The sequence below is a fragment of the Eleutherodactylus coqui genome, chromosome 12, assembly GCF_035609145.1.
Source record: "Eleutherodactylus coqui strain aEleCoq1 chromosome 12, aEleCoq1.hap1, whole genome shotgun sequence".
Classification (NCBI taxonomy): Eukaryota; Metazoa; Chordata; class Amphibia; order Anura; family Eleutherodactylidae; genus Eleutherodactylus; species Eleutherodactylus coqui.
The window spans coordinates 52,609,844-52,636,483 of NC_089848.1; positions in this window are offsets into that span (position 1 = coordinate 52,609,844).

Here is a 26,640-nt window from a genome sequence, read left to right on the forward strand (position 1 = left end):
GCTATTCGTGCGAATATTAGGGTGTTCGGGATGTTCGTTATTCGTAACGAACACCATGCGGTGTTCTGGTAAATTAAACTTTCTTCCCTGAGACGTTAGCGCTTTTTTTTGGCCAATATAAAGACAGGGAAGGCATTACAACTTCCCCCTGCAACGTTTAAGCCCTATACCACCCCCCTGCTGTGAGTGGCTGGGGAGATAAGGTGTCCGCCTGATATGAAAGTCTGCCCCTCCCGCTGCTCGCTATGGATGCATTCTATATGCGCTCAATGGGGCCAGCGGCAGCAGCGCTGACCCCATTGAGAACATATAGAAGACAAATCCTTCTTCTCTGGCACAGCTGTAACAGCTGTAGCAGAGAAGAACGATGTTTGCCCATTGAATTCAATGGAACCGGCAATACAGCCGACTCCACTGAATGCAATGGGCTGCCGGCGATCGCAGGATGAATGGTCGGAAAGGGGTTAAATATATAACCCCTTTCCTGCAATTCATCCAGAAATGTGTTACACTAAAAATATATACCGGCGTATAAGGCGACCGGGCGTATAAGACGACCCCCCAACTGTCACCTTATACGCCGGCAATACAGTGGAGCAAAGAATAAAAAGCATTACTTACGTTTTTAGATGATCTGCGGCGCTCCTGCAGGCTGTCACTCCCTCCTGGTCCACGGCAGACAAGCTTTCTCCACGAAAGACTTTAAATCCCTGCCTCCAGGAAGACACGTGCCTTCAGCCAATCACAGCCAATGACAATGATGTCATTGAATGGCTGTGATTGGCTGTGTTTCTGGAGGCGGGGATTTCAAGGCTTGAAATCCCCGCCTCCAGAAACACAGCCAATCACAGCCATTCAATGACATCATTGTCATTGGCTGTGATTGGCTGAAGGCACATGTGCTTCTGGAGGCAGGGATTTAAAGTCTTTCGTGGAGAAAGCTTGTCTGCCGTGGACCAGGAGGGAGTGACAGCCTGCAGGAGCGCCGCAGATCATCTAAAAACGTAAGTAATGCTTTTTATTCTTTGCTCCGCTGTATTCCCGGCGTATAAGGTGACAGTTGGGGGGTCGTCTTATACGCCCGGTCGCCTTATACGCCGGTATATATTTTTAGTGTAACACATTTCTGGATGAATTGCAGGAAAGGGGTTATATATTTAACCCCTTTCCGACCATTCATCCTGCGATCGCCGGCAGCCCATTGCATTCAGTGGAGTCGGCTGTATTGCCGGTTCCATTGAATTCAATGGGCAAACATCGTTCTTCTCTGCTACAGCTGTTACAGCTGTGCCAGAGGAGGACGATCTTTATGCTGACAGTGGGGGGGGGGGGGGCACTCTTGCCGCTATTGTGGCTTAATAGTGGGACCTGTGAACTTGAGATGCAGCCCAACACGTAGCCCCTCGCCTGCCCTATCCGTCACTGTGTCATTCCCATCACTTTCCTGAATTGCCCAGATTTTCACACATGAAAACCTTAGCGAGCATCGGCGAAATACAAAAATGTTCCGGTCGCCCATTGACTTCAATGGGGTTCGTTGTTCGAAACGAACCCTCGAGCATCACGGGAAGTTCGTTACGAATAACGAACACCCGAACATTTTGGTGTTCGCTCATCTCTAGTTGGGACCCATTAGCTTTTCCTATTTATGGCATAATCAATGCTCGTGCCAAATTTTAAGTTTTTATGACATCGGGAAGTGAGAGAATTAGATTACGTACGTAAAATTTGGACGCTAATTATTTCGCGCTTAGAATTGAATAATTGAGTGGGACCCATTAACTTTTCCTATTTATGACATAATCAATGCTTGTGCCAAATTTCATGTTTCTACGACATCGGGAAGTTGGAGAATTAGTGGCGAGTCAGTCAGTCAGCCAGTCAGTCAGTCAGTCAGTGAGGGCTTTTGTCTTTATATATATAGATTAACCACTGGATAGTGGTTAAACCTCCTGATTATGTCATCATGCAATCATTTCTATGGAATTCTGATTACGGTTATTTGGCAATTGTTACATGATGCAACCGCTATAATTATTGCCAACATTTAATTAATCGGGATTGTACCACCCAATTCTGCATACTCATGTGTGATGCAATGTTTTGGCTTTCAGCTACAATAACATGCGATATTGCAACTGTGCAGTCTGGTATATGACAATACTGTTCATATTCCCTTATGGACTCTTCATTATAATGGGTCACTATTGAATCATGTTCCCCGAGCACTGCTATTTTTATAGACATGAGACATTAGCAATAGCAAGTGAGAAATTTATGCATAACAGAAAAGGGAGCACAGCGGGGATGTGAAAACCTCTATCTGTGCTAAGGAGAGCTGCCATTTCTCTGCGAAGATCACATTATTTCCGGAGATACTCTGTTTATGTTCATGTCAAACATGTGAGAATCAGTATGACAGATCCTACATTTAATAAGCAAGAAGACAGGTTTTCAGGGGTTTTATTTTTCAAATGACCTTTGAGCGCATTAAAAGAATAATTCTCCAGAACAGGTAATTATTCTGTGTAATTAGGTGTTCGGCACAAATGCATCTATTAGCCAGGAGCGAGCTACAGCAAAGCAGGGTGCACAGCTGGAGCAAATGCAAAGAGCATACCTCTAATGGGAATACATTCTCAACAAACACCATGTCCTAATAGGATAGATGTACAACCTTGTCATGCAACATGAAAGACTTAAGGAGGACAATGATGGATTTGCGAAACTGGTCATTAAGAGGACAAGAGAAGGAGACACAGCAGCTGCAAATAATCGGAGATGCTAGCGGCACATCTGCAATTTCCAGTCTCTGTCTTCAAATTAATTTGTGACTTTCCTGGCATTACTTTAAGGGTTATTGCCATGAATATTGCTACAATATAATGCCATAATATTGTGATCAGTGGAAGTCCAACTTCTGATACATCACCAGATTTTCTGAGCTCCTTCGCACAGGCGATGTGTTTTTGCGCACACCTTAGCACAGTGCATATGCACTATAAGGCCCCTTAACACGAGGACCTGTGGAAACATTCAGATTAAGGGATTTTAGCTATGCAAAAAAATTGCACCTGAAAAAAGGACCTCAGTGACTGTAATTCAAATCAACTCAAATTCCCTGCTGCGTGAAAAGATACAACCTGACCTATCTTTGGTGTGCGATGCGCAGGAGTGTCCTTAGACGCCTATGGGAGACTATGCGAGCCATCCGGAAAATAGAGAACGAGGGATTCCCGTGTAGCGGGGAGAGAAGGGTTCCTTTGCTGAATGTAATTATACTGACTGTCATTATGCCTTTTAACCCTTAAACTACCCATTAGTGGCACAGACGTTAATGGGTAGTTTAAGGGCTAAAAGGCATAATGTAAGTCAGTGTAATTAAGTCCTGTAGGAGAATCCTTCTCTCTCACTACAGGGGAATTACCCCAAAGTGGGGGGAGAGAGGGAGGGAGAAGCTAGAGGGATTCCCCCATAGTGGAGAGAGAGAGGACGAGGCTAGAGGGAGAAGAGAGGACTGGGCAAGAACCTTGCCCCCTTTCTCTTCCTGCTATGGGGAAATCCCTTAGAGAACCCCTCTAGTCCTGCCCCTATTTCTCCCCACTATAGGGAAATCCCATGGAGAATCCCTCTAGCCCCACCCTCTCTCTCTAGTCCTGCCCTCTCTCTGTGCTATGGGGGAATGCCTTGGAGAACCCCCTTGTTCCATCCTCTCTCTCTAGCCTTGCCCTCTCTCTCTCTGCTATAGGGGAAATCTCTTTGAGAACCCCACTAGCCCGGCTCTATCTTTCTCCCCGCTATGGGGGAATGCCACGGAGAACCACTCTAGCTCCAGTATTTCTCTCTCCTTGCTATGGAGAACCCCTCTAGCTCTACCCCCTAATTTCCCTGCTATGGGGGAATCACTTGGGAATCCCTCCAGTCCCACTGAGATGAAGGCAGTCCCCAGCGATGAAGGGAACGCTGGGGGAGTCCCCACATCTTCGCGGGAACTAACAGGAGCTTACAGCGGGACGTTTAAATCTTGCTGTTCAGCCAAACAAGGGACTTCAGGGCTGCTGCCATGATCTCTCTCTCATCCCCGAACTTCTGAACAACAATGCAGCTTTTCTGCAACACGCAGCTCCCAATCGTGTGAATGGGTCAGTTTAAAGGGGTTGTCCCGCGAAAGCAAGTGGGGGTATACACTTCTGTATGGCCATATTAATGCACTTTGTAATGTACATTGTGCATTAAATATGAGCCATACAGAAGTTATTCACTTACCTGTTCCGTTGCTAGCGTCCTCGTCTCCATGGAGCCGTCTAATTTCAGCGTCTAATCGCCCGATTAGACGCGCTTGCGCAGTCCGGTCTTCTCCCTTCTGAATGGGTCCGCTCGTGCCGGAGAGCTGCTCCTCGTAGCTCCGCCCCGTCACGTGTGCCGATTCCAGCCAATCAGGAGGCTGGAATCGGCAATGGAACGCACAGAAGACCTGCGGTCCACCGTGGGTGAAGATCCCGGCGGCCATCTTAGCAAGGTAAGTAAGAAGTCACCGGAGCGCGGGGATTCGGGTAAGTACTATCCGTTTTTTTTTTTTAATACATGCATCGGGTTTGTCTCGCGCCGAACGGGGGGCCTATTGAAAAAAAAAAAACCCGTTTCGGCGCGGGACAACCCCTTTAATGCTAATTAAGTTCGGGATTTGATTGAAGAATATCATCCATTCACACGGTTTTGTGCGCAGTTAGCTGCAATTTTTTGTGCATAGAATTTTTACGTGCTTACGTCCCTCATGTGGAAGAGCCCTGAATGAGGCTTTTTAAGGCATTTTTTTTTCCCGCGAAGGTAAAATGCATGCACAAAGAAAGGGAACGCGAACAACCCCTTGCAATCAATGGGTTCTATTCTCTGCGTATTGGGCATGCAAAAACACACACAAATACACCCGTGTGAAGGAGCCTTTATAAAGGAGATGGTAGACATATGCTGCTCTGCATACGGTCCCTGTGATGTTGGTGCCCACTTGTACTACAGGTAAAACATAGACAAACAAACAAAAGCAGACTAGTAAATGGATACAAACCTACTAATTGCTCTGTGTTTTGTGCTTTATTGGACTATCGGATCTTTTATAAAAACCTTAGTTTGACATAGATATGGCAGAAAATACCAAACTGTAACATTTTCCCCTTTCAAATTCCCTTCCTATCCCAACTTTATGGTCCTGAGATCTCCTTGGTTTTTGCCTACTTGGCCACAGTGATGATGTTTACTTGATGTCATTGCTTTAAGTAAGAGAAACCAAGTATTCTGGTAGATATGATACCTTCTAATGGCTACCAAAAGTATCACATCTACAAGATTACTTGGTTTATGGAGAACAATCACAATTGCTCTACTGGCTACACAGTACCAAAACTTTTTTCTTGCTGTTTACTTGAAACATATCTGTAGGAGCCATTCTCATCCATAGATGTGGTACCACACCTCATTGTTGTATCCAAGTAAAGTACGGTCAGTGGAGGCTTATGGAAACATTGGAATTTGAAAGGCGGAATATGGGACATTGTGTTACTTTTAAACAAATCAATGTCAAACTGGGGTTTTCCAAAAAGGTCGAAAAATCCTCTTAAAGTGAACCTGCGTCTTTAATTAACGTCTATAGTCATCAAATGTAAAATACTGTCATTACCCGTTATTCTGCAATAATTTGTTTGTTTTACTATGGTACATACAAGAGTATTTAACGCCACATTGACTATGACAGTATAGAATTAAATCTTGCTATCTGGAAACTGTCAACAAGCATCTCAGCAATACCCTGGGAATCCAGTCTCATTAACACAGAGACACATGATGCTTATAGACACACACAAATAATGTGACTAACATATAAATACTGGCATAAGTTATTTATGTAATGATGTGCCAAGCTACATTAAGGTGTAAATGACTACCAGCCTATCAACAACACAACATAATTATGCAGTCAAAGTACTAAATAGAAAAACACAGCAGCATATCCATCAGCTTGCTGACAGTTTCCAGATAGCACCATGTAGAGTAAAAACAAGCTGAAAACTAAGTGGACCCAGCAAAAAAAAATGTAAAGAAGATGTGTTAGTCAGAGTCTGGGTTGTACAGCTGTTTATCCATGGTTACAGTTTAGATCAATGGTTCTTAGCTTTGATGATACTGGTACGTGAATGAGTCGCGGACAATAAACTAGGAATGTATACCAAGAGGGCTAGATAACATTTTTAATTAATCAAATTAAGCACTAACTAACTAGAGTCAATCACAGTGATTACAGTGCAGTTACGTTCAGTGATAACACGTGATTTCTTCTCTGACTGTTGATGTCCAGTTAGGTTTTTTTACTCTCTCGGTCCAGACCACAATGAAGACGTCTTCCACTCATGACTTGTCTCTGTACACTATCCCCATCTTGCCACCACTCTTAATGCCTCTCTCAATACCCCCTACACAGTACTAGTGACACCTTTTGTGCCCCATACACTAATAATTTCCCCATTGTCGTACTACAAAATAATAATGCACCCTTAGTGTCCTACAATTATAGTGCCCTTCTTTATGCCCCTTTACATTAATAATCCCCCTTTGTGCTCTATACAAAGTAATACTGCCCTCTTTTGTGTACCTCAAAGTATTAATGACCCCCATATAGTAATAGTGTCCCCTTTGTGCCTTCCACAAGGTAATAGTGCCCAGTTGTGGCCCCAATGAAATGGCCCGATTGTGCCCCACAAAGTAATAGTGTCCTCTTTGAGCCCACTATAAAGTAATGGTGCCCTCTTTGTGTTCTCCACAAAGTAATAATGCCCAATTTGTGCTCCGACAAGGTAATAGTGCACAGATGCCCCCTACGTCTATGCCAAGCCATAAGGTCAGCAGTGTATGAATAATCAATCTTCCTCTCCTGTCTGAGGAAGACTGACAATACACAAACTTCTGACCACACAACTTGGAGTAGAAGTAAGAAACAAATGCATTGTTAGAGGATTAATGGTGCATGCAGGGAGTGGCAAGGTGGCAAAAAGTAATCTGGGATTATGCGCATGGATCTTGCTGTAGCAATCTGCCCTAGGTGGCCATGTTGCCACTCACACCACTTGCGTGAAATATGCTATGAGATATGGTTATGTGAGCCCAGCCTAAGGGCTCATTCCCACAACTGGGTCGGAATCCGATTGTGAAATCTAGCAGGAGAATCAGACCCTGCGCCCCCCAGAGACCCCATACTCACCTCTCCGGATCCGCCATGAGTGTCTCATCCAGCGAGCAGGCACACATGCGCAGTGCAACGCATGACGCGCCAACGCTGGGCTGTGACGCGGATTCCCATGATACTTCACAGTGCCCACAGTGCAGAATATCGGAGGACGGATGCAATGACTGCAATGGAAGCCGTCCGTGTGATTTTACACACAAATTAGAACATGCTGCGATTCTCCCCCATGAGCGGAAAATTGCAGTTGATCTCAGCTCATGGGCAGGGGAAAATCATTTACCATAGCATGTCTATGGACGGACATTGCTGTGGAATTCGCGGCGGGCATCTGGCCATGAATTCGGCAGTGATAATCCGTCTGTGGGCATTAGCCCTAGGGCTTTCATATTCTGCCTGACTTTGCACGCCTCCGGCCAATACATACATGGCTACAGTCACAAACCCTACATGAATTCACATTCCACTACAGATCTAAACCAACACAAATCTGACTTATGGCACCCAGTGCAAATAATTTAAGTTATGATATTGATCTATGGGACTATTTTTGATCAATGCCACATTAAAAGGGTCATCATAACCAGACTTCATGCATGGGGCAAATGCATGTGTACTAGGGTGGCCCTTATTTTCAACTTTCTAAAAGTTTAGCTCTCGCCCCCCTATCTCATTCCAATCAATAGGAAAAAGATCTGTGAAAAATGTTAGCTCAATCAGACAACAGCAAAGCGACTCTCATCAGCCATGAAGGTTTGACATTTTTGCCCAGAAATTGATTTTTTGAGATAATTTTTTTCCAGTTATTTTATTTATAATCACTTGTAAGCACTAGTAATGCGAATTTGCATTAATTTAATTAGCATTGCTATTGCTCAGTTAAGCCGGCGCTACAATGGAGTTCTGCGTGAATTACGTTATGCGATTTGCATATTGCACAATAACGTTGCATGCAGGACTTTTCTAACTAACGGCCTGGTTACTTTTATCATAGTTCCCTATGTGTAACACTGTGCATGTTTGGTCTGTGTTATACATAGGGAACGTTATCGGGCTCGACAAAGACCCCTCAACATGGAAGGATGATCCTGGTAACAAAAGTGGAATTGAAGAACGTGAGAAGACGGTTGTTGTGAACGACGTTGCAGAAAGAGGCGTCAAACCCATTCAGGATTCCAATAACATTCTCACAATTGATGAAACCGAGAAACAATTTGCTTTCCAGATCGTTGCCGGAGACCATAAAAAATACCCAACTGCTACTAAATCCTCTCTTAGGAGAAAATAATGTTCGATGTTCGTCCCCATTAAAATTTGATTCTTTAGAAATTATTGTTGCCAATACGAATGTGTGTTTCTCTTATAGAAGTCGTCTGCGTTACTAAAAAAAAACTAATTTTTTACATTTTTCATGTTATTTCAAAAACTTTTTGGAATAACCTTTAGGAAAATTTGATTCAGTATGTTTTTAAACAATTGCTGGGGTTGGCTGAAAGAAAATGGCGAGATTGCGTAATGCTGTGTTCTAACTTCATGGCGTTTGTGGGTTGCCCAGCAGTTGTCTGATTGAGCTGAAGTTTTGCACAGCCTGATTTTTTTGTTGATTGGAACAGGATTAGGGAGTGGGGGTAGCAAAAGTTTCACTTTCAGTAAATCCCCTATAGCTAAGGGCCATCCTAATGTGTACAGACCCTGCACGGAGGCTGTGCAGTGGCATGATAATCATGATTGCATGGAACCACTACCAGTGGCCCTACATACCCAGGTGAGTGCCGATTTCAACTGTATCTGTATCCTCAGGACACAGATCAAATTAAAAGCTATGCATGAGGACAGAGCCATTGGCTCTCTGCTCCGCCACTTACTCAAGTAAATCATGGTCTAGTTCAAGCCTGTGGCTTACAAAACATGAAGAATACACATGACATCACTGCATAGCACCACTTGCGCTGTCCCACAGACTCGTCATGGGAATGGTGAAGTGAGTTTCAGCTCTTTTTTTTCATTTTTAGTGGCACAGAGAGAGAACTATGACCCCATAAAAGACCCTACTGCTGTATGGGCACACAAAGGGGGACATTATTGTCGTGTGGGAGGTATAATGGAACACATAACTATGTAGGGAGCATAAAAGGAGGTATTACAAAAGTGAACATTATTACTGTGTGGAGGTGCAAAGGGGTATGATTACTGTGTGGGGTACTAAGAAGAGCACTATTACTGAGTGAGGATGAAAGGGGGCGCTATCACTGTGTGGGGCAACATGGAGGATATTATTACTGTCTGACACACTAATAATGTCTGGGACTGTGTGGATGGGAAGTTTATGTAGAAGTGGGTAGGGTGATGGAAAAGTGATGAAGTCATCATGCCTCGGTGGGCTAGATGGAGAAGAAAAGGGAAAGTGAATGACTCTAACAGAGAAGATGTCACCTTTGAGACACAAGATTTAACTGTACTGTATTTACTGTACTTATATGGTTTGCAGAGTGTCTGTATAGAAGAAACTGGTATCTATCACTATATGCATGGTGGTAATATTAATCTTAGTCTAATGGTTCTCATTCAGTAACACTATGGTGGTATTATTCAGACACTATGTGATGGTAATATGTGGTCATGATCTATGTATCCATATATATTTATAGACCCTATGAACACCACTGGCCCCAGCAAAAAACCAAAGTAGTGGCCGATGCAAAATTTGCCCCTGGCCTCATAAGAGTCTAGTTATATCCCTGCTGGTGTATGCTGATTAGAGATGAGCGAGCATACTCGCTAAGGACAATTACTCAAGCGAGTACTGTCCTTAGCGAGTACCTGCCCGCTCGGGTGCCGGCGCGGATGAGTGGTGAGTTGCGGGAGTGAGCAGGGGGGAGTGGGGGGGGAGAGAGAGAGAGAGAGCTCCCCTCTGTCCCCCCCCCCCCCGCTCTCCCCCATCGTTCCCTGCCCCCCGCCGGCACCCAAATCTTTTCTTCCGAGCGGGCAGGTACTCGCTAAGGACAATGCTCGCTCATCTCTAATGCTGATATATTCTCATCTGGTAGCACTGCGTCCAGAACAGAATAACTCAATACTCTGCCAATGTGTTGAAGCAAGCCACATTTTTTTCTTCTCACGGATTCCACATGAATCAATGATAAACAATCTTTGTTCGCCTGTGTATAAAATGGAGCAAACATGGCAAAGTATGTATAACATAAATCTATTTAACATGGGAGCAAGATAAGCCTAGCATAAATGATTGTCTTGTTTGATTCTATTCTTTTTCAAATACAGCTAAAAGTTAGTATAAATGAGCCCTAGGTTTTCTCTGTTCTCCTTTACTTTATAATGGCATGGGAAGAGTCAGTTTTACTATTTTACATTTCTCCCAAATGCATTGTCCGTTTTAAATCTTATTTTCTAATTAATTATCAGTTTAAACTGTTCTTACACTAGTCCTGCACTAGATCTGATACATCATTATTTGAAGGGGTTGTCTCATGAAGAAAACTGCTGTCCATATGCCCTGTTAGGGCATATGGATATAATAAAGCACACATGTCAAACGCAAGACCCGCTGGCTGAATCCGGACCGCCACCCCATTTCATGTGTCCTAGCAGCCATGCAGAAACCAAACAGGCACTCTACTCACCCAGCCTGCAGCTTTGGTCCGGCGGCAGTTCAGCCTGTGACTGATGACCTTTTCTCCTTGGTGTCTGCATGTGATGTCCTGTACGCAGGGCAGGCACCGAGGGTAGAGGTCAGCGGTCACAGACCCAGAAGAGACTACCAACAAACCGGAGCTGCAGCCTGGGTGAATAGAATGCCTGTAGGGATGCTGAGATTACTACTGGGACTACTAATGGGGTTTTATCACAACTGGGGCCAATATAGTAGACACTACAACTACTGTACCCACCATGGGGGTCTCTATTATTACTGGGGTCACCTATATAAGGGACACTTACTACTAAGGCCACTAGGGGGGAGGGGTCACTATTACTACTGGGCAATTAAAGGGGTTACTATTCATATTTGGGCCACGTAGAGGGGTCACTATAACTACTGGAGCCACTCTGGAGGAACCTATTATTACTGGGGCCACTATGGGAGTCACTTCTATTACTGGGGTCACTATTACTAGTGGGGATACTAAGGATCTCACTATTATTATTGGGACCACTAGATTATTATGGGGTCACTGTTATTACTGGGGTCACTATGGGGGGGGGGGGGCACTTACTACTGGGGCCACTATGGAGGACCCTATTAATACTGATTCTTTCATAGGGTTTCAAAGGCAAAGTTTTTACAGGGTAGGTTGCCAGGTCTCTCCTTAGCCCACCTCATTTATCCAGGCTTGGGACCCGCATATATGGATGACTTCTACATGGCTGGCTTTTACAAAGCTGATACTGGTATGAATATTGCACAACTGAAAGCAGCAGTGCACCCCCCCCCCCCCCCCCAAAAGGGAGAGAGCCTTTAGTGTCGCTAAGGGTGACAAACGACTTAACGACTAACAATAACATTAATACTGGGGTCCCTATTACTGCTGCGGCCACTATGGGGGTTTCTATTACTATATAATCTTAGAATTGCAATTGGCCCTTTGAAGGCAACCATAAGGCTTATGTGTCCCTTGGTGAAAATGAGTTTGTTACCTCTGTCATAGAGGATTCCCTAGCTTGAGACCACCCATGAAGCAGAATGGAGAGCTGCTCTATACAACCAGTTTTCCATTATTGTGCACTTGAGCCATCCTAGTATTACAGGATGACTAGTCATCTGAATGGTCACCATGTGATACTGCATTTCCCCATAGTGACCACTGCAGAGGAAATACCTGGCTGTGCATGGTTTATATTAGCAAAATCATCTTTTTGCTGGAAAGGATAAAAAAAATCCCTTTAAGGCTGAATGCACACGGGCGGAAATTCCACGGCGAGATTTTAGGTGAAATTTCCGCCATTGCCCGCTGCTATAGGATTGCATTGGTTTATGCAACCCAAGCAGACAGCCGTGATTTTGATCGTGGAAAACTCACTCGATAACAAAATTGCGGCATGTCCTATTTCAGTGCATCCTCACAGAGGCTCACACAGCCGTGTCATCGCTGATGAGCCAGCCCTGCACTGCGCATGTGCGGTTGTGTGCCAGCCGGCACATCGGCAGAGCAGATAAGCTGCAGGTCACTGCGAGAATCTTACAGTCGGAATCCGACCGTCTGCATTCACCCTAACAGTAACAGTAATATTAATAACAACGTCTGTTACTCAACTGATACAACTTAAAGTGCTTCTACCTCTCACTCAGCTGTAGAAAATCCTCAGCAGGAGAGATCCTGAAGGGGATAATAAATCTGAGTGTTGTGCAAATGGAAGCATCTCAGCAAAGAAGGTTTTATTATATCCCAAAGGAGAATTATAGAGTTTCGAATTCATTCTACAAATACGTGTGAGACTTAATTGGGATCCGTCAGACCTGGAAAGATAACAGAATGTTCAGCCTTGACATAATTTATAATAGTGCATTTGATAAAAAGATCCTCTGATAATAGGAACATCACTTTCTCATGTACAAGAACATCTTTTTTTAATCAAAAGGAAGGTCAGATCGATGCACTAGTTAGAGGGGAAGCATTCCCAAGTATTTCAGTACTGCATGTTTCCACTTTACCTTGTGCTGAGATCTGATCCTACTTTCCAACTAAAGCAACATACAAGAGACTGGCTCCTCAAGCCACTCTGCCTTGGCCCAGTTATTTAGATACAGTGCTATCGCAGAAACCTGAGAGTTTAACCAGGGTGAAAGTAAAGGCCCTTTTACACACAACGATTAGCGCTCAATAGTCGCTCAAAAGCCATCTTTTGAGCGATAATCGTTGGGTGTTCATTTTCCTCGTCTTTCACTTTTCTGCTGAACGATGATCTTCAGTTCAGCATGAAATCCATTTTTCGACAGAAGAGCTGATAAGAAGGACCGCACGCTGTGTTCTGCCCAGGGAGCGCTGATTACATTGTCTCAGCTGTCAGCCCCGTGGCAGAACAAAGGGAATTTATTCAGAGAACAGCTGGAGGTCTGTTCTCTGAATACAGAACACGGTGGTTCACACGCTACTAATTGGTACTAATAGGCATTAGTACCAAGTAGTAGTTTATGCAAAATGGTCGCTCAAAAGCCATTTTTTGAGCGATCATCTTTGTGTGTAAACGAGCCCTTAGACTGGCTACGACTCTCGAGTTCCCCTAAACATGAACTGTGTTTAGTTCTGGAGCCCTCACCTACAAAAAGACATTGATAAAATAGAATGAGTCCAAAGACGGGCTACAAAAATGGTGGAAGGTCTGAAGAAAAAAACTTATCAGGAAAGACTTATAGGACTTGATTTGTAGAGCCTGGAGGAGAGAAGGGAGAGAAGAGACATCATCAGAAGGTATAAATAAGGTTCAGGAAGGGTTCTTATTAGGAAGCTAAACACTAAAACAAGGGGACACAATCTGAGATTAGGAGGTGGAAAGTCAGAAGCAACAACAGAAAATATATTTTTACTGAAATAGTAGTAAATGCTTGGAACGAACATCCAGCAGATGTGGTTGGAAGAGCAACAATAAATGAATTCAAGCTGCCTGGGATAAGTCTAGATCTATCCTAAGAGAGAAATAGAAAGGAAGTAATATAAGAGCCGACTAGATGGACCATGGGGGCTTTTTCAGCAGTCAATTTACTGTTTTCCTAAAAAGACGGTAAACCTGCCATACACAAGATAGCTGTTGACAGAGAGCTATTGCTCCTAATACCACCTTAACCCTTTCCAATCAACTGTCTGACGTCTGAAGACATTACGATTTAAGGCTGTACAGCTCCGATGTTGGAAGACACCCGTTGGGGTTCTCTTACTGCATATTGCCAGCTTCTCTGCTATCGGAGCCTATCCAACGTGTCACCTCATGTAGTACTGGCTTTAGCCAGCAGATAGTGCCGTTGTATAATGGCAGAAAAAGAGTAAGCCCCCTAGGAAAACCAGGACACAAATTGGATTGGAAAGGGTAAAACATGCATGTCCTGTATGGCCAAGAGTGTATGTTTAGTTCAAAGGAAAGAGAGGAACGCTTAAAGAAAATGAAAAATATTGCTAAATAAAAATACTGCTAATAAAAAAGATATAAATCATAATTAAATACTATTTGTAGACTATGACTAATAGAGTGATAACACTGTAAATGTAAAATACTAAGCATTAGTGCATAACGCACCTCTAAAACATACCTACGAACTAAAAGCTAAAAAAAGAAAACTATTTTCGTGTATGTTGGTGTCAATGTTAGTTGTTCTTAGGTTTAGTTAGGTGTAGCACACATACTTATGGATAGTTACTAGAGATGAGCGAGCACCAAAATACTCGGGTGCTCGTTACTCGAGACAAATTTTTCGCGATGCTCGAGGGTTCGTTTCGAGTAACGAACCCCATTGAAGTCAATGGGCGACTCGAGCATTTTTGTATAGCGCCGATGCTCGCTAACGTTTTCATTTGTGAAAATTGGGGCAATTCAAGAAAGTGATGGGAACGACACAGAAACGGATAGGGCAGGCGAGGGGCTACATGTTGGGCTGCATCTCAAGTTCCCAGGTCCCACTATTAAGCCACAATAGCAGCAAGAGTGGGCCCCCCCCCCAACAACTTTAACATCTGAAAAGTCCTCATTAGCAATGCATACCTTAGCTAAGCACCACACTACCTCCAACAAAGCAAATTCACTGCCTGCATGACACTCCGCTGCCACTTCTCCTGGGTTACATGCTGCCGAATCCCCCCCCCCCCCACGACCCAGTGTCCACAGCGCACACCAAACTGTCCCTGCCCAGCCTTCAGCTGCCCTCATGCCACGCCACCCTCATGTCTATTTATAAGTGCGTCTGCCACAGGAAAAGCAGGCACACACTACAGAGGGTTGGCAGGGCTAGGCAGCAACCCTCTTTAAAAGGGGCGGGGCGATAGCCCACAATGCTGTACAGAAGCAATGAGAAATCCAATCCTGTGCGACCTCCATCTGGAGCTGCACACGTGGGCATAGCAATGGGGAACCTATGTGCCACACACTATTCATTCTGTCAAGGTGTCTGCATGCCCCAGTCAGACCGCGGTTTTTTATATATAGTCACAGACAGGTACAACTCAGCAATGGGAATTCCGTGTGCACCCACAGCATGGGTGGCTCCCTGGAACCCACCGGCGGTATATAAAAATATCCCATTGCATTGCCCATCACAGCTGAGGTAGTACTGTCATGTTTAATGCAGGTGGGCTTCGGCCCACACTGCATGCCCCAGTCAGACTGGGGTTCTTTAGAAGTGGAAACAGATGCATTTACAACTCCCTGTGGACCCACAGCATGGGTGGGTGCCAGGAAGCCACCGGCGGTACATAAATAAATCCCATTGCATTGCCCAACACAGCTGAGGTAGTAATGTCATGTTTAATGCAGGTGGGCTTCGGCCCACACTGCATGCCCCAGTCAGACTGGGGTTCTTTAGAAGTGGAAACAGATGCATTTACAACTCCCTGTGGACCCACAGCATGGGTGGGTGCCAGGAAGCCACCGGCGGTACATAAATATATCCCATTGCATTGCCCAACACAGCTGAGGTAGTAATGTCATGTTTAATGCAGGTGGGCTTCGGCCCACACTGCATGCCCCAGTCAGACTGGGGTTCTTTAGAAGTGGACACATGTAGTTACAACTCCCTGTGGACCCACAGCATGGGTGGCTCCCTGGAACCCACCGGCGGTACATAAAAATATCCCATTGCATTGCCCAACACAGCGGATGTAACGTCAGCTGTAATGCAGGTGGGCTAAAAATTCATTTGATTACACTGTAGGCGAGGGCCCACAAAAATTGCTGTATCAACAGTACTAATGTACATCAGAAAAATTGGCCATGGCCAACCAAGAGGGCAGGTGAAACCCATTAATCGCTTTGGTTAATGTGGCTTAATTGGTAACTAGGCCTGGAGGCAGCCCAGTTAAAATAAAAATTGGTGGAGGTGAAAGTTTCAACGCTTTAATGAGCATTGCAACGTATAAAAATTGTTTAGAAAAATTATATGACTGAGCCTTGTGGGCCTAAGAAAAATTGCCCGTTCGGCGTGCTTATGTGAGGTTTCAGGAGGAGGAGCAGGAGGAGGAGGAGGAATATTATACACAGATTGATGAAGCGAAAAGGTCCCCGTTTTTGATGGGGATACAGAACGATGCTTCCATCCGCGGGTGCAGCCTACGTATTGCTTAGGTATCGCTGCTGTCCGCTGGTGGAGAAGAGAAGTCTGGGGAAATCCAGGCTTTGTTCATCTTGATGAGTGTTAGCCTGTCGGTACTGTCGGTTTACAGGCGGGTACGCTTATCTGTGATGATTCCCCCAGCCGCACAAAACACCCTCTCTGACAAGACGCTAGCCGCAGGACAAGCAAGCACCTCCAGGGCATACAGCGCGAGTTCAGGCCATGTGTCCAGCTTCGACACCCAGAAGTTGTAGGGGGCAGTGGCGTCACGGAGGACGGTCGTGCGATCGGCTACGTACTCCCTTACCCTCCTTTTACAGTGCTCCCGCCGACTCAACCGTGACTGGGGAGCGGTGACACAGTCTTGCTGGGGAGCCATAAAGCTGTCAAGGGCCTTAAAGAGTGTTGGCCTGCCTGTGCTGTACATGCTGCCTGATCTCCGCGCCTCCCCTGCTACCTGGCCCTCGGAACTGCACCTTCGGCCACCAGCGCTGTCGTATGGGAATTTTACCATCAGTTTGTCCGCCAGGGTCCTGTGGTATAGCAACACTCTCGAACCCCTTTCCTCTTCGGGTATGAGAGTGGAAAGGTTCTCCTTATACCGTGGGTCGAGCAGTGTGTACACCCAGTAATCCGTAGTGGCCAGAATGCGTGTAACGCGAGGGTCACGAGAAAGGCATCCTAACATGAAGTCAGCCATGTGTGCCAGGGTACCTGTACGCAACACATGGCTGTCCTCACTAGGAAGATCACTTTCAGGATCCTCCTCCTCCTCCTCTTCCTCAGGCCATACACGCTGAAAGGATGACAGGCCAGCAGCATGTGTACCCTCACCAGTGGGCCAAGCTGTGTCTTTCCCCTCCTCCTCATCTTCCTCCTCCTCCTCCTCCTCCTCACCGCGCTGAGATATAGACAGGAGGGTGCTCTGACTATCCAGCGACATACTGTCTTCCCCCGGCTCTGTTTCCGAGTGCAAAGCGTCTGCCTTTATGCTTTGCAGGGAACTTCTCAAGAGGCATAAAAGAGGAATGGTGACGGTAATGATTGCAGCATCGCCGCTCACCACCTGGGTAGACTCCTCAAAGTTTCGAAGGACCTGGCAGATGTCTGCCAACCAGGCCCACTCTTCTGAAAATAATTGAGGAGGCTGACTCCCACTGCGCCGCCCATGTTGGAGTTGGTATTCCACTATAGCTCTACGCTGCTCATAGAGCCTGGCCAACATGTGGAGCGTAGAGTTCCACCGTGTGGGCACGTCGCACAGCAGTCGGTGCACTGGCAGATTAAACCGATGTTGCAGGATGCGCAGGGTGGCAGCGTCCGTGTGGGACTTGCGGAAATGTGCGCAGAGCCGGCGCACCTTTCCGAGCAGGTCTGACAAGCGTGGGTAGCTTTTCAGAAAGCGCTGAACCACCAAATTAAAGATGTGGGCCAGGCATGGCACGTGCGTGAGGCTGCCGAGCTGCAGAGCCGCCACCAGGTTACGGCCGTTGTCACACATGACCATGCCCGGTTGGAGGCTCAGCGGCGCAAGCCAGCGGTCGGTCTGCTCTGTCAGACCCTGCAGCAGTTCGTGGGCCGTGTGCCTCCTATCTTCTAAGCTGAGTAGTTTTAGCACGGCCTGCTGACGCTTGCCTACCGCTGTGCTGCCACGATGCGCGACACCGACTGCTGCCGACGTGCTGCTGCTGCTGACACATCTTGATTGCGAGACAGAGGTTGCGTTGGAGGAGGAGGAGGAGGAGGGTGGTTTAGTGGAGGAAGCATACACCGCCGCAGATACCACCACCGAGCTGTGGCCCGCAATTCTGGGGGTGGGTAGGACGTGAGCAGTCCCAGGCTCTGACTCTGTCCCAGCCTCCACTAAATTCACCCAATGTGCCGTCAGGGAGATATAGTGGCCCTGCCCGCCTGTGCTTGTCCACGTGTCCGTTGTTAAGTGGACCTTGGCAGTAACCACGTTGGTGAGGGCGCGTACAATGTTGCGGGAGACGTGGTCGTGCAGGGCTGGGACGGCACATCGGGAAAAGTAGTGGCGACTGGGAACTGAGTAGCGCGGGGCCGCCGCCGCTATCATACTTTTGAAGGACTCCGTTTCCACAACCCTATACGGCAGCATCTCCAGGCTGATAAATTTGGCTACGTGCACGTTTAACGCTTGAGCGTGCGGGTGCGTGGCGGCGTACTTGCACTTGCGCTCAAACACTTGCGCTAGCGACGGCTGGACGCTGCGCTGACAGACATTGCTGGATGGGGCCGAGGACAGCGGAGGTGAGGGTGTGGGTGCAGGCCAGGAGACGGTAGTGCCTGTGTCCTCAGAGCGGGGTTGGATCTCAGTGGCAGGTTGGGGCACAGGGGGAGAGGCAGCGGTGCAAACCGGAGGCGGTGAACGGCCTTCGTCCCACCTTGTGGGGTGCTTGGCCATCATATGTCTTCGCATGCTCGTGGTGGTGAGGCTGGTGGTGGTGGCTCCCCGGCTGATCTTGGCGCGACAAAGGTTGCACACCACTGTTCGTTGGTCGTCTGCACTCTCAGTGAAAAACTGCCAGACCTTTGAGCACCTCGGCCTCTGCAGGGTGGCATGGCGCGAGGGGGCGCTTTGGGAAACAGTTGGTGGATTATTCTGTCTGGCCCTGCCTCTACCCCTGGCCACCGCACTGCCTCTTGCAACCTGCCCTGCTGCTGCCCTTGCCTCCCCCTCTGAAGACCTGTCCTCAGTAGGCGTAGCAAACCAGGTGGGGTCAGTCACCTCATTGTCCTGCTGCTCTTCCTCAGAATCCTCGGTGCGCTCCTCCCTCGGACTTAATGCCCTTACTACTACCTCACTGATAGACAACTGTGTCTCATCGTCATCGGCCTCCTCACCCACTGAAAGGTCTTGAGACAGTTGCCGGAAGTCCCCAGCCTCATCCCCCGGACCCCGGGAACTTTCCAATGGTTGGGCATCAGTCACGATAAACTCCTCTGGTGGGAGAGGAACCACTGCTGCCCAATCTGAGCAGGGGCCCGAGAACAGTTCCTGGGAGTCTGCCCGCTCCTCAGAATGTCTCATTTTCATGGAGTGAGGAGGCTGGGAGGAAGGAGGACCAGTAGCCAGAGGATTCTGAGTTGCAGCAGTGGACGGCGCAGAACTCTGGGTGGACGATAGGTTGCTGGAAGCACTTTCTGCCATCCATGACAGGACCTGCTCACACTGCTCATTTTCTAATAAAGGTCTAACCCGTGGACCCATTAAATGTGCTATGAATGTGGGGACGCCAGAAACGTGCCTCTCTCCTAATCCCGCAGCAGTCGGCTGCGATACACCTGGATCAGGAGCTCGGCCTGTGCCCACACCCGAACTAGGGCCTCCGCGTCCTCGGCTGCGTCCACGTCCTCTAGGCCTACCCCTACCCCTCAGCATGCTGTATTACCAGGAATGCAGAAACACAACACTGTAATTAAATGTGCCGCTTATTGGCCTGTGGTTGGAGGCTGACTTCGCTTACGGAACGCCAGGAAATAATTTGGCGCAAGCCTGCTGTAACACTTAGCTGGCTGCGTATTTATTTGGAGAAATACTACCCCCAGCAGACACGGACCCAGAACACTGAGCAGAGTGACAGGCAGGCCAAATAGATTTTTTCCAAATATTTTTTTCAAAAGGACCACTGCGTATATTCAATCTATAATATGTCTTCTGGCCCTGCCTACACAATTCTATCCCTGGACTATTACTGCAGGGCGCAATGCTCTGCACGGCCGATATACCAAAAAAAAAAAATGTGCAACACTGCTAAAAGCAGCCTCCACAGTACTGCACACGGTTAGATGTGGCCCTAAGAAGGACCATTGGGGTTCTTGAAGCCTACAATAACTCCTAACGCTCTCCCTGCCTCCACACTTCTGTCCCTGGACTATTACTGCAGGGCGCAATGCTCTGCACGGCCGATATACCAAAAAAAAAAAAAAAGTGCAACACTGCTAAAAGCAGCCTCCACAGTACTGCACACGGTTAGATGTGGCCCTAAGAAGGACCATTGGGGTTCTTGAAGCCTACACTAACTCCTAACACTCTCCCTACAGCAGCTCCAACACGATACCACTGTCCCTCAGCTATCTCACAACGCATCTGTGGCGAGCCGCGGGAGGGGCCGATTTTTATACTCACGTGACACCTGATCTCCCCAGCCACTCACTGCAGGGGGGTGGTATAGGGCTTGAACGTCGCAGGGGGAAGTTGTAATGCCTTCCCTGTCTTTCAATTGGCCAGAAAAGCGCGCTAACGTCTCAGAGAGGAAAGTGAAAGTAACCCGAACATTGCGTGGTACTCGTTACGAGTAACGAGCATCTCGAACACGCTAATACTCGAACGAGTATCAAGCTCGGACGAGTACGTTCGCTCATCTCTAATAGTTACCATAGTTAGACAGGGATAGGTGGTCCTTAGGTTAGTTTTAGTGTTCTATTGAAAAAAGTACTATATTATACCACTGCACTGTTACAGTTCATAACAGTTAATTTAGTGTAACAGTTTGTCATATTTATATATAGACACTTAGTATATAGATATAAACAATAATAACAGCACAATAGTGAAGAGGCTACACGATGATGATATCAGATACCATCACTGCCGATGAGGGAGAACCAGAGTTTATTCTGTCATCCTCCTCAAGTGATTATAAGGTAGGTTGATAGTCATCTGAGGGTTGGTGCATGATGTCTAATCTCCAGAATTTGTCCACAACCACCTACATCTCCCCAGTACTTGTTGAGTTTACTGCTGCTGTAGGGGTCCACATAAAGATGGCAGGGCTGTTAGAATTTCGTATATTCTAATTATTTTTTTACTAATGAACAAGTCCAGCTAATAGTTGATCAACCAAAGCTCTACATCCAGCAATTCATTGCTACAGACCCCAATCCTTTTTGTCAGGCCTTGCAAGCGGCATCCCAACAATAATGCCAAAATGCAGCAATTTTGAAGGTTTGAGAACAGTATGGTCCTTACCAAAAAGCCTTCGATAAGGCCTAAGTGGCCAACAGACATTTTGCACCACTGTCCCTTGTACTGCCGTACAATGTCCAGGGCACTGTCCCTAGAAAAGTATTTGCGTCTACTTAGAGAGGACCTGTCATGGGATAAAGTCAGTGGGGCTGGCTGCATAGCTGTACAGCCACAGCCCTGCTGAATCTATCTTCTCTTTTTTTCCATGCTCACCTCTCCTTAGATCTAGCTTCCAGCTCTGTCAATGTGCTAAAGTGGGTGATGTCAGACTCGATTATTCCTAATTTTTTAGGCGGAACAACAGAAGAACAGCAGAATGCAGAGTTTTAAGAATATACATTTTGTTATGGTTACTTCATTGAGAGTACAAGTACTTACTAAACTAGACATGTCAGGGAAGGGAACTGTTCCCTTTAGAAGGGAACCTCTCACCAGGGTCATGCTGCCTGAACCATGCGTAACATATATCTGGGACAGGGTCCTACATTACAGCTGTGAAAGGATCTTAGAGTTACGGGAAAAGGACCTCACTGACCCAACCGGATCACCTAGACTGCTAGGTTTCTGTATTTATTACATATTGACTCTTACAGTTGCTCTAATCTCCATACATATTCAATGACACTGGGTGAACTATGAACGATTTCTCTGTTTGTCCTTTTTAAAAAGGATTCCTCATACTACTATCGGTCGAAAGTTTTAAACATGGCCGACATCTTTCCAATTTATCCATTTAGCAGAAATGAACATTCTGTTACCATGCGGCGGTTGCTGGTCCTCCCAGGGCGGTCGGGGCGCGTCCCCCGAGCTTATGGTCTGGTTGCCGGGGCGCAGGTGCCTGGCCGGCGTGGGAGGCGTGGTGCTGGTGGCGTGCGGCGCTGTGCGCGCGCGCACCTGTAAGTGCAGCTGCCGTGCAGAAGCTCCCTTTTATTATGCTCTGTTGGGAGTTGGCTGTCTCCCTCTCTCCGCCCCTTAGCGGAGGCTTTTGTTTAAAGGTCGGGCAGAGACTGGCAATCACTGCCAGTTATTGGTTTCCCTCAGTGTGCTAGCTAGTCTGCCTCTGTTGGTCTCCTGCTTCTGTCATCTTGTCTGCTATACTTTGCTGGTTATTTACATCTGCCTTTTCTGTCAGGGTGTTACACCCTTTCCATCCAGGTGCGCCAGCATCCCTTTTTCGGTCCTTAGTGAGAGTAGGGACCGCCGCCCAGTTGCCTGCCTTGAGGCTCTCTATATGTCTTTTCTGACACTCCCCGGTCTCTACAGGAGGGGCCGCACTCCATCCCAGAGACTGTAATAATCTGACATTTATTAGTCAAGTAACTTTGTTTTTCAGCTGCTAAAGCACACAATCTCCTACTATCTATATGGACAGGATAGGAAGATAGTGCAGATCTCCATTCTTGCTACCAACAGGGGAGTTTTTAAGAATAAAAATTAAATGCATACAATATTAAAAAGAGAATAAACACATTATTTCTCTTCCACATGATGAATCTAATAAATGGAGCTAAAGTAAATACATAAGGCATTCCTTTTAAAGGGAAGCACTTTGCACTTAATAAAATGAAGCTAGTACATGAATTATGCTTTCTGTTCTATTATCAGGTAGACAAAAACACATAATATTGCTCCAGTCCCTTCCATTTGAATAGGACCTGGAAAGTTCAGCTTATTCAGCCTCCATCTGCCAGTCTGGTTCACAGGAATGTACTTGGGGTCGTCCAAGGCAATTGCTTTTTTCCCCATTGCTATTTAAACTTTATACTTTATTTACAACTAGAGAGAAGCCAGGGATAACGATAATGTCATCATTTCCCTTGGGATGAAGATGCAATACTCAACCCTGCATACAATTATAAACCTAATTGGGATTATTATTAATATTCTAGGGATTTCTTCAGACAGATAAGAAGGATTACATGATTTCCGGATCAAGGTTTAAATTCAATGAGATCTACAAGAGCTTTCCTGGTAAGAAATAATAGAGGTTTATTAGTTAACAAAGTGATTTGATTAATATAATTAATCCTTTAATGCTCTCCAGAGTAGGAACATTTTCATAATAGGTTTTAATGTGTCACTTTGCTGCAGCTTCAAATTTTTTTTTTGCACTCTTCTGTACCTTTGTGCATCCCACAGTGCCAAATAAATATAAGCCTCATGTTTATTTATGCTTTATTGACTATACTTGTTTCTTAAGGAGGCTACCCAAGGCCAGGGATGAAAGATTAATGGAATAATTAGTTAGGGTGGGGATCGGCCCGATTTCACCAAAAAAAAGAAGAGAATCGGGCCAGCCAATTCTGACTCCCATTAAAGTCAATGTGAGTAAAAGTGGAGTCCACTAATTTGCCTTACAGAAGGTGACTAATGCAAATGAAAGCTACCAATGGGAATACAGCCACACATCTGGAGAACACTGTGCTCCTCCCAAAATTAGTGTAAAATAGTGTACAATGATGTGCAGAGTCACGTAACACAGGGATGTCACTGAAAACAAAATAATATCCACATAGTGTCTCCCTGAGATCAAAAAGGAAGACAGCGGGTATGGTGCTTTTTTTATAATATAGCATGGGGTGGGGGGGTTACGTTAGGCCTAAAAGATAGTCCTGGAATATGTCGGCCACTGTATAGGCTCCTATGGAAGCCAATGACAGTGACGGGAGAAGGGAGGTGAGAGGGAGGTTAGCAGTGTGGCCCTCTTCTCTCCTCCCCTGATTCTGATAGGAGGAGGCAGAGCTAAGTTCCCGCCTCCTTTGATTGCTGGCTGTGGACAAGGAGTGGCACGTGGCGGAGCTAAGCTCCCGCTCCTTATCCGCAGCCAGCAATGGGAGGAGGCAGGATAGGGCAATGCTTAGCTCTGCCCCCTCCCATTGGAATCAGCCAGAGGGGAGGAGAGAAGAGGTGAGTCGGCAAGGGGGAGGGAAGGCTCAATGGAATGGCAGCCTCGGAGAAAGATCCATGCCGGGGCCCATGCCATGTGAACGAGCACACAATCGCTAGATTTGTGTACCTGTTCACAAGCATTTACGCCCCAGATGGTAGCATATATCGGCCGGCTGTGAAAACGGCGGCTGATATACGCTCATGGGAATGAAGGCTTATGGTGTAGAATAGTGTTTCCCAACTCCAGTCCTCAGGGACCCTCAACAGGTCATGTTTTCAGGATTTCCTCATTGTTGCACATATGATGTAATTACTGTCGGTGCCTCAGACATTGCCACAGGTGTTCTTACTTTAGGATATCCTGAAAATATGACCTGTTGGGGGGCTCATTATAACTAAAGGTCTAAATTATTGCGCCACCTAAACCCCGCACACAAATATAGACAAAGAGGAAATTGATGTGACTAGTAAATAATTTAAAATAGATGCATGAGGTTTATAGATCTGGCGCATGTCATTTACACTAAAAACGTCACATTTTAGATTTTAAAAAAAGGTGCAAATATATTCATAAATCTTTCACTTAGGGCACCTTCATATGGGCATATGCATTTCTGTGTGCAATTCAAAGCAATGCAATTTTACTAAGTATGAGTTTCTTTTGTGCATCATTCAGCGCAACGCATTTGCGCTATGAGGGCTCGGTCAGACGAGTGTTGTTTTTGCATGTGCAAAAAGAGTGCTTCAAAAAGAACCAATGGGTTCCTATAGAAGTGCTCACATGAGTGAAAGTAGTAGCGCAAAACGGCGCACACCTAACAAAGATAGAACATTGGCTAACTGAGGTGTGCGCTGTGCAGGAGTTTCTATTGCATCCTATGGGAATGGGAGTTTTTGGAAACAGGAGGGAATAGATTCCCCACTGCTTACAGCAGGATATTTAAAACCTGCTGCCCATAAGCACATATTAAATGTTCCGCTGTAAACTCCTGTTAGTCCCTGTGGGGATGAGGGGACTTCCCGAGGGTTCCCTTAATCCCTGCGAGGACTAAAAGGAATTTACAACGGGACATTTAAAATGTGCTTCTGGGCAGCACCTTTTAAATGCCCTGCTGCAAGCTGCAGCGTATTCCTCTTGCGCCCCTGCTGGGCAATTCCCTAGCAGTGGGGGTAGTAGGAGACTCCCTCCCCTTCTCTCCACAAGGGATTTTCCTATAGCGGGGAGATAGAGGGGGCGGAGTTACAGGGCTTTCCCTGAGGGCGTAGGAAAAGGGGATGGAGTTAGATCCGCCCCTAGCCCTGCCCTTCTAGCTACACCCCCTCTATGTTTTGCTATGGGGAATCACTGTCAGAATCCCTATAGCCCTGCCCCCTCTCACTAGCCATGCCCACTCTCTCTGTTCTATGGGGATATCTCTCGGGGGTCCCCATAGCAGGGAAAGAGAAAACGGGACTATGGATTTTCCCATAGCAGAGAGAGAAAGGGGAGCTATGGGGGACTTCACCATAGCAGGGAAAAAAGAGCAGAGCAATGGGGGATTAACCCATAGCCCCACTCCCTCTCTCCCTGCTTTGGGGAAAACCCATAGCCCTGAGTGCTTCCTTACTCTCTCCCCTTGGAGCAGCTGCCCTTCTCCAACTGCAGCTGCTCCAGTGAATGGGTGAATTTCATGTGCATGAAGCTCGGGTCTTCTGCGCATGAAAATTTGCCCGGCCATGTGATTTCAGCAGATGCGAGCGGCACCTTTCTTTGCGCAAAAAAACCCGCTCATCTGACTGAGGCCTGAAAGAGCATTTTTTTGCATGCATATTGGTGTATTTTGCTGTACATTTTACGTTCGCAGGGCATATTTTTTTGGAGTACGAGACACTATCTCACCCTGACTTAAATGGCTAATTAGCCTAATGAGTTCTAGATATGTTCTTTTTCTCATGGATTTGTTTATTGTACTGCGCATTCTGTTGCTCATTGCATCAACATTTGCACACTCCCTATACACTTCTATGGGGACAATGGTGCTCAAATGTACACAAAACTAAAGCGTACTGCATTTTTTTCTGTGAGCGCAAAAAAAAAAGGAATTAAGAATAAACCCATTGAAATCAATGTGTCCTGTTCTCTGTGTATTGCGCTCCCAAATGTGCTCATGCGAAACTGCCCCCTAATGTATATTAGCATAGTCTGGATATTTTGTTCATTTATGATGAACTTTACTTAGGAACCGTTTGTGTTAAGCTTTATGAAATTGCTTTTATATAATT